A 14,741-nucleotide genomic window follows, 5' to 3' on the forward strand; every position below is an offset into this window, starting at 1 on the left:
AGTGTAGGAAAGTTGATGGTCATTGGCAGGGCTCCAATAAATTAAAGGAAATTATATAAGTTATATAAATAAGGATTTCATTTAGTAAAACACATTAAATGGTTAAATAAATATAACGTCTCGTAGTAGAAGTAAATTATCAGTTTATTTAAGAAGCAATCTAAAGTTCATAAATTAATTAAAATATCGAAGCATTAATTTGTTTATCGAAATGCACCAATAGAAATGCATTGACGTTATATCGAAAAGTCACGAATGATTTTTTGTATCCGTGCGTTAATTATTATCAATTTCAGGTGATAATTTTATTGTTTTATGTTTTTTCTGGTTCGATCCAGAATTTTCAAAGACGTCCTGATCGTCCTTTGTGTGTCTGTGTCCTTATCTTATCTTTTAAACGTGTTTTTTACATTATTATTCGCTCAGTGTGACCACGAAATATTCAACTGTCTGCTTTGGAAAGATCAAAAGGATTAATTGACTTTTGCGGTGGAATTCGCTATTGTTGATTGACGGCGTCTCCCATTGGCGAAAATGTGCGACTTCAAACGATAGCCTCGATAGTTCACTTGCATCGCCTTGGATGAGGAAGGCTGGCTGTTTAACGACTTTTTAAAAGGCCAATTGTCATACGAAAGTGCCACAAGGTTAACCAAAAAAATATATATAATACAAGAGAGAGATTTCATCTCTTCACTCCAAATTAGCGACGAAGACAAAATGCGGGTGACGATGATGCAAAGTGTGGACGTTCCGGTTTAATAAACTTTTCCAATATGCGTGTGGTTTAGAAGGGAAAACGAGCAGTTACCATCAATAGAAAGCGACTTATACATAATCAAAATAACCTATTAAAGTAAATTGGACTTTGTTTTCATTAGCAAAACTGCAAATGAACTATGGAACCGCAACGACTTTTGTACTGAATTTCGTATTTTACAATTAAAAAAATACATATAAATATAGTTTAGAGCTCAACTGAAATTAATTAGATAAATAGTTAAATGAACCATCTCATCCATCTCTGAACCACAAACGGAGCAATAATCTCTAAAGTATACAAGAACTTGAACCATTTACCGTGACACATCGGTTAAGAAATTTTGGATTAATTACTGATGTCAATTGACTTTAAATGTGTTCTGTCAATCTTCAATTAAAATACGTATCAAAAATCTATCTGTCACACTGAGTACGTTTTAAAAATGTATTGTATAAATATATTTCCAAGAATAACCATTAGAGATAAGTATATAAATAAACACAATACTATCGATCTTAAGAATCTTGAATTGATAATATAGATCTTATTCTATAATTATTAGAATTTTAATCATTTGGGTAAATACATATTTATATCTATATTGGTAAAATCAATATCTATATTTAAAACTAGTTTGATTTCATTATAACGCGCAATTAATCATTATCTCAAATTGCTCAATAATCGTTAAGACCGTCGCTAAATTTATTAATGACGAATTGCAGTGTCTTATAAACCTTTTATCACATGGTATACTTTTCAGTGCGACTCACTTTCGCGACCCACTTGCTTTAATTATTTTTTTACCGCTAAAAATATTAATTAATAAATCTCTTTTCGAAACTATTTTTTAGTATTTTTTCTGAAATAAATATTTTTATGATATGAGAACAATGAGAACTCTGGATGTGTATGGTTCTAGATTACTTACATCCACATATTTTTTATCAAATATAAAACATGTGTTCAAAAAAGTCATTAGTTTTGATGTAACGATTCACGATTACATTGATTTTGCCTAAGAAGCTTTTCCGGAATAATCTGACTTCTTGCATGCTTTTCACGTGACCAACCTATTTTATTATGCTGGAAAAAATCTAAGCTCTAAAAAATTGATGGCAAAGTATATATATAACATACTTGATCCTATTTTAGAAACCGCTGATACATTGTACATATCTTACTAAATTAAGTATATGACTCCAGGCGAATATATAATACATAATAAATATATCTGAGCGTTAACTGCCCGCAATTAGTACGTTGAATTGAAATAAATCACACAACCATCACGCGTGATAGAAGCGTGATACTACCAGTGTGCATCTGTAATATAATAGATTGAGGCTATTATTGGACGGGGAAAGTTTTTGTTGTGAAACCATAGAAGATCAATGGTGTTCACCACGCGCACACAAAGTGTAGAAACAATTAGATAAATAACATTTGGTGCAACTACAGTTGCTATGCGGTTTTTCATCACACACACATTAATTGAAAGCAGACCGCACCTGAGTTAACCCACTTGGAATATCAGGTGTGATAAGAGCACAATGGCCGCGTTTCTTTTGATACCCAATACAATCGCGTCTGGGGGCATTCGCCAGACGAAACCTAATCTCATAAATTTTATAATAGTGTCTGGGCCAATTTTTTTTGCACAAACACACATGCCTCTCTAACCCTCTGAGAACAAAAGTCATGCAAATCGGCCGATGTGGCGTGATGCTTCTGAGAAAAATAACCCAAGGGAAAAAAGAGAATTTAACGGACAAAATTCGGGGTCAATAACTAGAGGACAGACCCAATAAAACTGGTTTTTTAAACTGCTTTACACATACATATATATGAATTTTGCATATATGGTTGAAACGGTTATATTAATTGTTTTGTTAGTTTTAATCATTGATGGGAGTATAACATATAATTACATTATTTAATTATAGGATTTGATATGAGGCTTCCGGTCATCTTCGTTAAGTTGAGAAAAGCAACCAGAAGAACTTGACTGGGCAATGGCCGATTAATATCCCTTTAATATTACAATGGATCTGTGTTCTATAGCCATAAGTATTCTGATGTTATAAAGCAATTGTAAATCAGAATTTACCGCTTTTAAGCTAATTCGTTTTAGAAAATTCTCGTTGTATGTTGTCAAGAGCAATTTTTGCGAAGCTGAAAATGTGAGTCACGTAAGTGACATCATTTTTCATTGTTAGTTTTGAAAAATACAAATGGATGTATTTGAATGGCATGACATGAATAGATCATCGTTTTCATGAACATACTGTTTATGTGTATTTTCACTGTTTAAAAAAATATGTTTTGTGATGACACTGAAGTTTGAATCAGAAAAAATTCCATGAAATTACAACGAAGTATTATACGAATGGGGTTAGTTAAAAAAATAGATAAAATATCATTGATAGATTAATAATTGAGGACAAAATAAAGCTATATATTCCTGTGAAAAACTTTTCCGTATTAATTTTCCTGTAATAATGTTTGAATTGCTTATTTTTCTTAGCTTGGGATTAAGATTTAATAAAAATAAATTCGTGCTTGGTATAATAAAGCCAGATAGAAAAAAAGATCAATGTATAAAAAAATATTCCTGCAGTAGGAAGGTGCGACTGTGTTTTTCAGAACCTTAGAGTTTAACTTCTTAGAGAAATGTGGGTAAATGGATCCTAGAAATTTATTTAACGGATCAATACAAATATTTTTAGATATTTTACGAGTATATAATGAAAGTTAAATCATTGTATTTATGATTGTTGACTTTTTCTGTTTCGGTCGTCTGAATGGAACATTGTAGTTCAAAATCCGTAGTAGGAACGAGTGGGTGAGAATTTTCGGTTGTTGGTCCCACTTTTGGCTTCAATGATAATGCTCGTAACTTCTTGAGTTTAGCGACCCGGGTAAATACGCCGAGATCATTTGCCGAATTCGCGATAAACTTACTAATTTTAAACCTGGCTTAAAGCTCGGTTCCTCGTCCAGAGAGGAGCACATGCGCCCTCCTCTCTACAAAGGAAGGAGTCTAGACTTAGAGGTTGAAATTTATGCGACCGTTAGAGAGCAACAAAAGGTGCAAAAAACCATCCGCGAAGACCAAAGACCCGATTCGGAGAATGGCGAACAAAGATGGGTACGATGCGCCGTTGGAACGTGTTCAAATGTGTTCGAAAACTCGAAAGAACTGCTTTAATCGAGAAAAACTTGCTTTCAAGTACATATTAGCCTCGCAATGCGATTATGCACTTATCGCGTTTGATTTATATTTAATAAAAAATAAATACACTTAATATAAATTGCTATATGAGCCATCGACCTCTGAGCTATTACTTCGCATAGTACGTATGTATACACGACATGGCACTTATCCAGAAATTATTACCAACATTATTCCATATTTTATTTGATCCAAATCGAACCGAAATGATCGAATGACACACATAAGAATCGTGTAGTATTATCAGCGTTCTATTAACCTATTTTTGTTGTGTGTTTTTTTGATAATCAATAGTACATAAAATGGGTAGAAAGAGTAATTTTAATCTTAGAAATTTATGACCCACATTTACTATTGAATATCGAGTGTCTAATTAAGAATGAGAAAATAAGGTGTATATTATATATAATATAAAACAAGTAGTTAATTCATAAAATAGAATAGCGTATTAATTAACTAATATATGGTGATAATAGTTCCTAGAAGTGTTGAGCACATTGCGAGTAACATCAATAGCCAATTCAATTGTAAAGATCTTGAAAAGTTTCTTTTGATTCACCAAGTGGCTCCCAATTTTTTTTTAACTTTCAAATAAAAAAATAATAAGTGCATTATTTTGTGTAATTTAATGGTTAGCTAAAAATAACAGTAAGTTACTGTTTTTGCGATGCTAAATGCTAAAATTGTAAATTTTAAAGAAAAAAATGATTTTTTTAAGCTTCCTAATTTTTTTTATCTGGCCCGCCGAGCCTAAAATATTTCGGACTCGGCAAAAGTTTGTCGACTCCTATGTTAAAACAATATTTTCACTTAAATCATGTCCTAGAACTATACAATTCCATTCTAGCAATAGAATGTAAGTGTAATAATAAAATATGACAATTATCATGATACCGAGAAAATAAATAGAATGTGGTTTTACAACAAAGAGTTGAATCATTTGTGGCTAGGTAAACTATGAAGTGGGTTATCTTAGAATATAAAACAACTTCAGATATAATTGAATAAAAACAGGTGTCTATCATTATGAAATTTATTTATTATAAATTTGCTAAAGCTTCCATTAGGATTTTTCAGTGTAGTTGCGACCTGCCAAATTCAATCAAATATTATATCAATATTAAATTTCAATGATTCATTATTATATTTTTTTTAGAATATAATGATCAGGATATTATCATACCTTTGTGGTGTATTACAAAACATTGTCACACCTGAACGATTGTTTAGTTTTCAAAATGCATCCGTCGATTGTCGGCCCTGTTCAATGAATCGTCACATAAATGTCGACGTTCACTTCGACTGGTTTCCTAGTGACAATATTGACAGTAAAATATCACAAAGTAAACGCGATATTTTCCAGATTAACCAACCAACTACCCACTGTTATTTTTGGGTCAATGATTTGCCACCATGTCAATGCATTGAATTAGAAACAGGCCAAAGCTTTTATAATATACACACGCTCTTTCACATAGTATTGCAACATACCACAGTATATGCAATGTAATGCGTGGTTCTATATATGTATATATATACATATGTATGTATACAACGTATATACACGTGAACTATATATATTTTGAGTCTAATATATATATTTCTATGATATACTATGGCGTTGCTTAGTTCTTGGTTAACTAGCACGCGACCGAGTTATAACCGTGGGCTAGTTCGGCGTGACGGTTGGGCTGGATTAGTTTCCCAAGAATTATTCCACAGCTAATTACATAAGAGGCTGTAATAAAAGTGCGAGTTGCAACGAAGGTAATCGCCGGTGATGGTATGGCCTCCTTCTTTTGAATCACTCCAAGACGTCGTGGTTCTTGGTTTCGATCAACAATGAACTGTAGATAAATAATATATACATTGCATCATATCATGTGGAAAATTAACAAAGCCTGTTAAAATGTCAGACTTTTATGCTTGTATTATTACAAATTGCAAACATACTGTGAGCATATCGCGAGCATACATCGAACATATGTTAAATATACATCAAGCATATCGCTTGTATATTGCGAGTATACTAAGAAAAGACTACGAACATACAGTGATCATATTGCGAAAATAGTAACTGCATACACCAACTTTAAAATACATTAATATTAACCAAATATTCATAAATATCTCAAGAACTTTTCTGAACTTTTTTGATTAAGATGCGAAATTAGAGATCCAGATTCAAGAATTCTCAAAGATAAGCCGTCATAGTAAAACATATTGCTCATAACAAAACTCCAGGCATCTTGGAAGATTTTTCGCAGAATTCTATTATGTGTAGAAAGGACTTTCACCTGCTTTCAAAAGTGATCCCGAGATCTGTAGTGAGAATTTTTCAAAGCAGGAAAATAAAAATATAAATATTTCTATGCAGAGAAGGAACCCACATAGATTGAATGCATCAGAACAATTTTAAATAATCGGAATACAAACGAAAACTGCGATTTGTAACTGCCATGTGTATGCCGTTTGAATAACAAAAAGAGTAGAAGCCCAGATTGGATCCTTGAAGAACTTCATAAGAAGTTAAATATATTATACTTTCGACAATTGGCCGCCGTATACTACGAACTCTCTACGATCGCTAAAATTTTTTTAAAAAACTATTTTTTTCACTAAAATAGCCCATGCCAAACTTCATCGAAGGATTTTTTTAAATTATTATATACGTTATCTACTTGTATCGCCGCATCAATAAATTTTGTCACTGTTTTGGTGAAAGACAGGAGGACTACGCGCGAGACGAAAACCATGCTATTGTTCCAATAAAAGTCAAAAGTGATTAAAGTAATATTTATTCATAATTATTTCAAATGATTCAGCAGAATTATCTGAAAATTATTCAGCAAAAAATATTTTGCAATAAAATTGCATATGAAAATATAGAAAAAATATTAAGTCTCAATAATTTTCGCGATTTAACATAGTGAGAACATCTATTTTCCGTATTCCAAAAACTGTTTTTAATATTTGAGAACCCTGGGGGTGTGACTTTGTAGCCAGTGAGACGCAAGGTCAAATCTAGTTAGAGTTTTATTACATTATATTTATGTACATATGTTGCGACAGACGATAAATGGTAAGATGTTTTCTCCGAACGGTGGTAGAGAAGCTGGCGGAGGGATGATGGATGTGAGTGGACGATCCTCAGTGTTTTGATTGGTGTGACAACGACAGTATATCCTCCGAGCGGTGGTGGAGAAGCTGGCGGCGGGATGTATGTAGTATGTATGGTCTCTTCGAATGTCTGCTTGTGACTGGAATTCTTTCGCTGCGATGATCGTGTTCGGGAGTCTCAGGTCGTCTGCCAGGCGGGGCGAATCTTGTGGATCCAGTGATTTATTATGTCCGTGATCGTTTCACAACAAAGAAATATTCTCTCAATGACGGAGAATATTTACATTCATTTTTCTTGGTCGTAACGAGTTTAACATGTAGCAAATGAATCAAATATTGATTAATAAAAGTGGCATACATATAAATGATAATTACAAACCCACAATATGTTGCTTATGTTATAAGAAAAATTGCTAAAAAAATCCTTGTTGTTAGAAAGTTATACTCATATCAATACTAGTTTTCCATTGTTAAAAATATACATGTCACATAACCTCCACTTGCTTTTAGAAGTATTTTAAGAATCTGTAGTGAAAGTTTCTCTAGATAGAATGTTTTTACCGACGGTAAATTCGATCGTGAAAACATCATATTATACCATTTTCTAACACTAAAAGACAGACAGTTTATGTAAGCTCATTTCGACAGATATTCTAAATCATTATGTCCGCAATATCTAACATCAGCCATCAGATAATCAGCCATCATAGGTTGCGAACTGTTTACGATCGCTCAAATAACACAGGAATAAATTGAGTTAGATCATCTGAGCAACCGAGGTCCGATATTCTTACTAATAACCATGGCTTTTTCATATTCAGTAAATAATGTTTACAATATACATTAAATATGCACTAATCTAGCAAATATTACAAACATCATATCTTTTCTGATGCTCTAAACCTGTAAATTTGATGTCGTCAAATATCATATCTTCTGGATTTTTTTATAATTTACAATCATAATATTGTAACTCGGGCAACTCGCCAATTAAAACTAAATACTAATGCATCCCATGAGACTGAAAAAATTGCTGATTCCTATTCTAAACAATGACTTCAGAATGATCACTAAATACACTTTTTGGTTTACTGGTAAAATGGTCTTAATTTGTCTTAAAATAACTATTTTTAAACATGGTATATGTTGAAGTATGTCAGTGGATTTCCACGTAAAATGCAGGAACCTACCTCTGGCTTGAGAATCGAGGCCCGCTTCACCTTGGCACAGTTGGCCAACAATTTCACCGTTCTACTGCTTCTATTGCAATACTGTATAACAAACCTTTTCATGCACATAAGATAACCCATAAACCAAAACATAGATATGCTATGATTGATGAATATATTATGTTATAAAAAATAGGCCAATCGTCAATTCGATGAAAATTTTAATTTACACATAATCTTATTCATAACAATAATATTGGGATAATAAAACCACTGAGTGGTGAGTCATGGAGTACCTTTTCTGAACGAAGTACTGAACTATGTAATTAAATCCTACAATAAGGTTACTCAGTCAATTTCGTGCTTGTTGTGTACTCAGTGCTATTCATTGATCAAAAAAAGTTGATTCAATCGTTACGTAAATTGGATTAAGAGGCACATGAGTCACTTTACGCTATGACGTTCGTGTTATACCGAAACAATTGTTTGCGAGGAGTTATATATTGTAACATCGCTTTCGTTTTCAGTGAAAGTTTTAGTTTTTTATTTAATTTCAAAGAAGTAGACCTCTTACTCAACGCTCTCAAGATGAACAGTTTCTCAATTTCCGTTTTGCAATGCAAAATCATTGCACTTCCACGATTTTTTTCGCAAATCTAGAACATGTTAATAGACGGAAGACATTCTGTTAATTATTACTGAAACAACCTGTTTTATTTTTTACTTTGTTATTCAATGAAACAGATCTCAGTGAAGAGATTTGCTACCGGCAATGCAAAGTATTTATAAAAATGGGTTTTTTAAGTTCTGCATTACTCATTCGTCTTAATATACGTCAAGGAAAAATCGCTTTTTTATTCAAATTATTTCTCACAATTACCTTAATTTAACAGTGAATATGAAACTTTTGAGATTGTATTCTGAAATAAATTCTCACACACGAAAACTTTTTGCGTTACATATTCATTAATATATTTTTAATTTAAACGTAATTAATTCAATAAAAATATAACTAAATAACTGTGAGCATTGCTTTTTAAATACAAAAAATATGTTTACGAAATATTGGTATTTTTGCATTAAAAAATATAAGTAATCACACTTTAATAATACTAATTTAGTTGAATTTAGCCTTATATTTAAATTTTAGGTTCCTCTAAATTAAATAATCCTTATAATTTACAATTAATGAAATAAAAATTCATTAATTTAATTATAATCAGTTTAGTATATTTTTTTTCGATAGTACTTACAGCGTTACTGGCAGCCTCGAAGTGTATAATAATTATAGATATTAAAATTTAATTTTAACTATTATTAAAGCTCTATTTCGTCACAAAAATTCAAGCCTGCCCTTTTAGTTTTTTTTAAGAGGAACCTAAAATTTAAATTGATATTTCGAAAAAAATTAATAACGTTTTTAGCTGTATCTCGGTTTAATTTATATTTAAAGGATTATTAGAATTTTCTTATTTAGTTGAACAACGAGAAACAATTTAGATGTACGTAATAATTAATAAATCCCTAAAAAAATAAAAGCAAATAAAAATCGTTAATAACAACATACTAAAAGTCATATTGTTACTAGGTATTATTAATTTAATATTATGAAGAACTAATTGCTATTATATCAGTTTACATATTTCTATCAATATTTCAAGATTAATTTATTTATGGATTTCTCGTAATTGTGTGATCGCCTGATATTTAAGATATTGATTTACAATAATGATTAATTTATAGATAATTGAGTCATGCTTAGATAGTGCCTTAACAATTATATCTAACATCCTTCTTTAAAATTCAATATTAACAATTATCTTTGAGATTAAATTAGATGTACAATCATCCAAAAGTATAGGTTTGTTATATAATATGTTCACAATTCATAGCGTATTTTAAGAGTTAACGTAAAAAGTAAATATTATAAGACACTGAAATTCAATACGCAACCCACTGAAAATAAATCATTTGTGCATGCCAAATGTTTTTTAACAACGATTACTGATATTTAACATAACTTAAATAACATAAGACTGACCATGAGTCCATGCAGTTATTGATAATCTTTATAATTTTGGATTAATACAGGAAATGTGTATTTGATATGCAAATAATCAAAAATATTGAATTGAAGGATTTTCCAAATATAATTTCGCATATAATTTAATAAAAAATATGTTCTTTACATATTTGAGTATAATGTTTTATCTTATTTTAAATGACAATGGCCATAAAGCATATATATTTATTAAGTATGCATAAATGCTTGTTCAAATACTTTTCTTCTCGAGATAACTTCAGTAGAAGGATAGTTGGATAAAACACATCTTTGTTTATCAAACTGTAAAATTCTTAGAAGTTATGATTGTCGGCACTGAGAGCATGAGGAAGTTGCTCATCACCAGACAAACTATTGTGTTAGTCATAACGACAATTACAAAGCATAATTGCAATACATAATTGGATCTAATTTAAATAAATTGCATTTTTAATCCATTTATTTAAATCATTTAACAATCATGATTATTGTAGGTATGATATAAAATTTGACCTACATATTTTTGTATCAAGTCTTTCATTTTACTCAAATAGTTAAATGGTTAAGTAGGTGATTATGTCAATGGGCGTAAGCGTTTCGTATGTTGTATATATTAGTAGTAGAGCTTGTGCCAAAACAGTATAATGTAATAATAGTATATACTACGTCCGTATAATAATAACAAAAACATTTCGACACACCTCCCGAACGTTCACCAATACCAAAACATTCTTATCATCGAGTTGATAACGACTCAGTCAAAAACAAACAATGACAGACGTCAGTTGAAACCGAAACTTTAAACTGTATAATATTATGATATTATTAATTAGTAATTAATAATGCAATTAGAGTAAACATGAACGAAAACCTTATATGGAAAAACGCTTTAAAATAATAATAAAAGTTGCAATAAAATTTCAACGAATCACAATCGACAGATATAGATTTTTATATATACATATAAAAAAAAATTCACATGTAATTAAATTATTTAATTGCATAATCTTCAATAATGACAGTCTTAAAACAATATAGAAATATCGCAATTATAAAATCATCAAATTATCGATGCCATTGAGAACTGGTATGAAAGTGAACTTTGGATTTGTTCGTAATTAATGATTCAGGTGATTCAACTTCATTAAATTAAATTAATATATTATTAAAAATCAATGATTTGCTTAATGGATTAAGATAATTAGCTATGAAACTAGATTTTTTGAAAAAAAATTTAAGCACTAGGTCTTAAATAAATGTTACGTATACTAAAACATAATTTTTAACATTTACTTTTGTTTTTTATAGTTGTTTAACTAATTGCCAACTTAATTATTTTTATAGACTAGAATAAAAAATAAAAAATATAAATACACAATTATATTCGATTGACCTTAGGAAATATAGATGCGATATTTATAAACAATTAATATGTGAATTACAACATCTCTATGAAAACTATCATTTAATTTTTAGTATTTCCTAGAAATACTACATCTGCTTTGTAACTAAATGTAATATTGCAGTTAGATGATAAATAGTTTTACATACATATTTAAAAGATCAATACTTTTAAATATACTTATATTATATTTATGTGGAATATTTTTATTTTCTCGGTGATAATCAGAGTTTATAGTATTTCTTAATCGTCCTTTTGTATATATTATAAGATTGATATAAAAACACCTAATCTCCAATCATAAAAAAACTAAAATGATGTTTAAGTGCGTATTCTTGATTAGCAAGTATTACATAGTCATTTTTGTCGGTCAGCAATTAATATGAAAATATTCATGGTATTTATAATAAACGTATACAAATTCATTACCAGAGACGCCAACGTATCACGCAACCAAATCAAGGTTGTATTTTTTTCTACAAACGCGTTGTGGAATCAGTTAAATGTATAGTGATTGCGGTAGTGGATGAAGTGAAGCCTTTTAACCAACACTTCCGACAACAAAAACTAGCGAAAAGCGGTTTGATCTTTTTATATTTGCTTTAAAAAGATATATTCACAAAATAAAATATATACTTTTACAAACTGCAACATATTACAAATCAATTACAATCCAATTGGTGTTTGAACATGTGCAATAAACAACCAATAGAATCGTTCCCCAGAGGTCAATTCAACCAACGATGTTTTATATCTTAATACAATAGTGAGTGTATAACCATAAAATTATATACCTACGCATGAATTGATTGCTCTTTATTTATATTTATGGAATATTTAAAAAATCTTACATCATCACCTCACATCCTGACTGTCCATATTTATCAATAACAACTATATAACTATTGTTCCTTTAAATCATTATTCATTATTAGGCTGATGCGTATAATATCGTCCTCAAATTCAGTACGCATTTAAAACTGATTGTCTCCAAAGGTAAACAGTTAATTGAACAACCTCATTTCATTCGCGTGTCAATCACCAAATAAAGACGTTTCAGTTATGAAAAGGTTAGCTGTCAATTCAAATAAAATCGAATACGTCAACTTATATTGTGTTTTTATTTTTAAGTATCAACATTCGGTTCAATTGGGTCGATGTACCAATTGAACCAAACTCTCACGAGTGATCCAATTTCGCAGACTGTCTTGAGAAAAAGCGAAAGTTGTCCGTATTTCTAATATTTGCAACGATTATTCTTAAATTTTAGAAATATATTTTTTGAAATATTTTGATTTTGTTTTATTAATAGTAATTGACACTCAATATCTCAATCCGGATAAAACTCGATTCGTTAGATAAAAATAGTCAATTTACTCTAAAAATAGACTTAGTAAACAATCTAATTCTCTCTTGTATCTAATCGATGTTGATGGATAATAGATATCACAGTTTAAGAGCGTGACTGAAATATAAAAGTGGACATAATAACATGATTTTTAAACATATTTGTATATTACATTAAATTTTCATCAAGTTTTCATTCATCCTTCTATTGGAATAATCAGTTTGTAGATATGAAAAATATATACAAACAGGCATTGTGTTAATTTACAATATTCAGCACAATGTGAATTCAAGATCATGAAAAGAATACGAAAATAATTCGTTTAAGTGCTTTTACTATATATTTATCATAAACAATTTATGAGAGATTGCTATTACAATTTTGTAATATTTATATAAAATCTATAAATATAGAAGAATGTTTACGGAAGTGCTTAATGAAGAATGTGCTAGAAAAGAGTATATTCTAAATTTTAATTAATACTTGATGTTTTTGTATGATCAGAAAACGTATTCATATTATCGTTATTATTATAAAAAAATATATTATACAATACAAGTTTGTCTGATTTCGATCTCAAAGCACCACTTTAATTAAAAGCGATTTTTTTTTAAGTAATACAAAAAGACGTTTTGTAGTACCTTTGAAATTTTAAGAATTAATAATGTATTAAAAATTACATATAAAATATTTTCGATGAGCTTTCTTTAAATATTTTATTTTTACTTACTTAACTTAAATTTATTTATTTAAAAACATAAAATCACATTTAAAATAGTTAATAATGTTTTGTACTTTAAGCCAGGGGTTAGAAAACTTTTTTTTGTAAAGTGCCAGATCGTAAGTATTTTGGGCTCGGCTTACTAGAAAGAAAAATTAATGTAAGCCTAAATAAAACGTGACTTATGTGTAAAAACAATATCAAAAGTATAAGTTTAATATATTAGCACTTTTTTCTTGTAGTTTTAGTTGAATTCGTAAAGAAATCTCACGATATTTGCAGCAAAGGCTAATTTCAAAAGCAATTTAATATTCAAGGATTATAACTGAGGGCGGGATTTTTATAAAAAAAAATTACAATATATATTAATGAATCTTTAAACTCAGAAGTTTAAAGATTCATAATATATTTTATATATTTTGACCACCATCAGGTGTGTCACAATTTAGAATGTACTTTGTTAACGTTTTCTTAATTTTATTAAAAATATCTTTCTCTGTAGTTGTTCCTTAAATAATATTCATGGAAGCTAATTATTCTAGTCAATTTAAACATAACATTGAGTCATCGAATAAACAATGTGGTGCAAACCAGTGACTAACTGTTTGCAACAGCCTCTAAAAATATGTACATACTGTTACTATTTTATCTAACCATTTAATTACACAAAATGCACTGGCTATAATCTGCATAGGTTGTCTTGAGAAAACCTAGATTCAGTAAAGGCGTTGAGAGTCGAAAATGATGGAAGGCACTGTGTGACCGAATAAAAACATCTTAAAATCAATTGCTTATTTAATTGGCTATTGATGTCACTCGCAGTGTACTCAACCCTTTTAGCAATTGTTCTGTATAAATCGGCTGCAACAATCATGCGCGACTTATATTATTAGATTAATTCACTATCGGTAAATGACTTTCCCTTATTTTTTTAATATGAGT

The 14,741-nt window shown here is 29.8% G+C and overlaps 1 protein-coding gene across 6 annotated transcripts in view; it reads left to right on the forward strand.

Moving 5' to 3' along the window:
- Positions 1 to 14,741, forward strand: part of LOC148236570 (uncharacterized) — a 158,866-nt gene that overhangs the window by 112,173 nt on the left and 31,952 nt on the right. The window lies entirely within an intron of this gene.

This window comes from Plectrocnemia conspersa, unplaced genomic scaffold (genome assembly GCF_051122295.1).
Source record: "Plectrocnemia conspersa isolate PC_06_02 unplaced genomic scaffold, ASM5112229v1 ptg000003l, whole genome shotgun sequence".
Classification (NCBI taxonomy): domain Eukaryota; kingdom Metazoa; phylum Arthropoda; class Insecta; order Trichoptera; family Polycentropodidae; genus Plectrocnemia; species Plectrocnemia conspersa.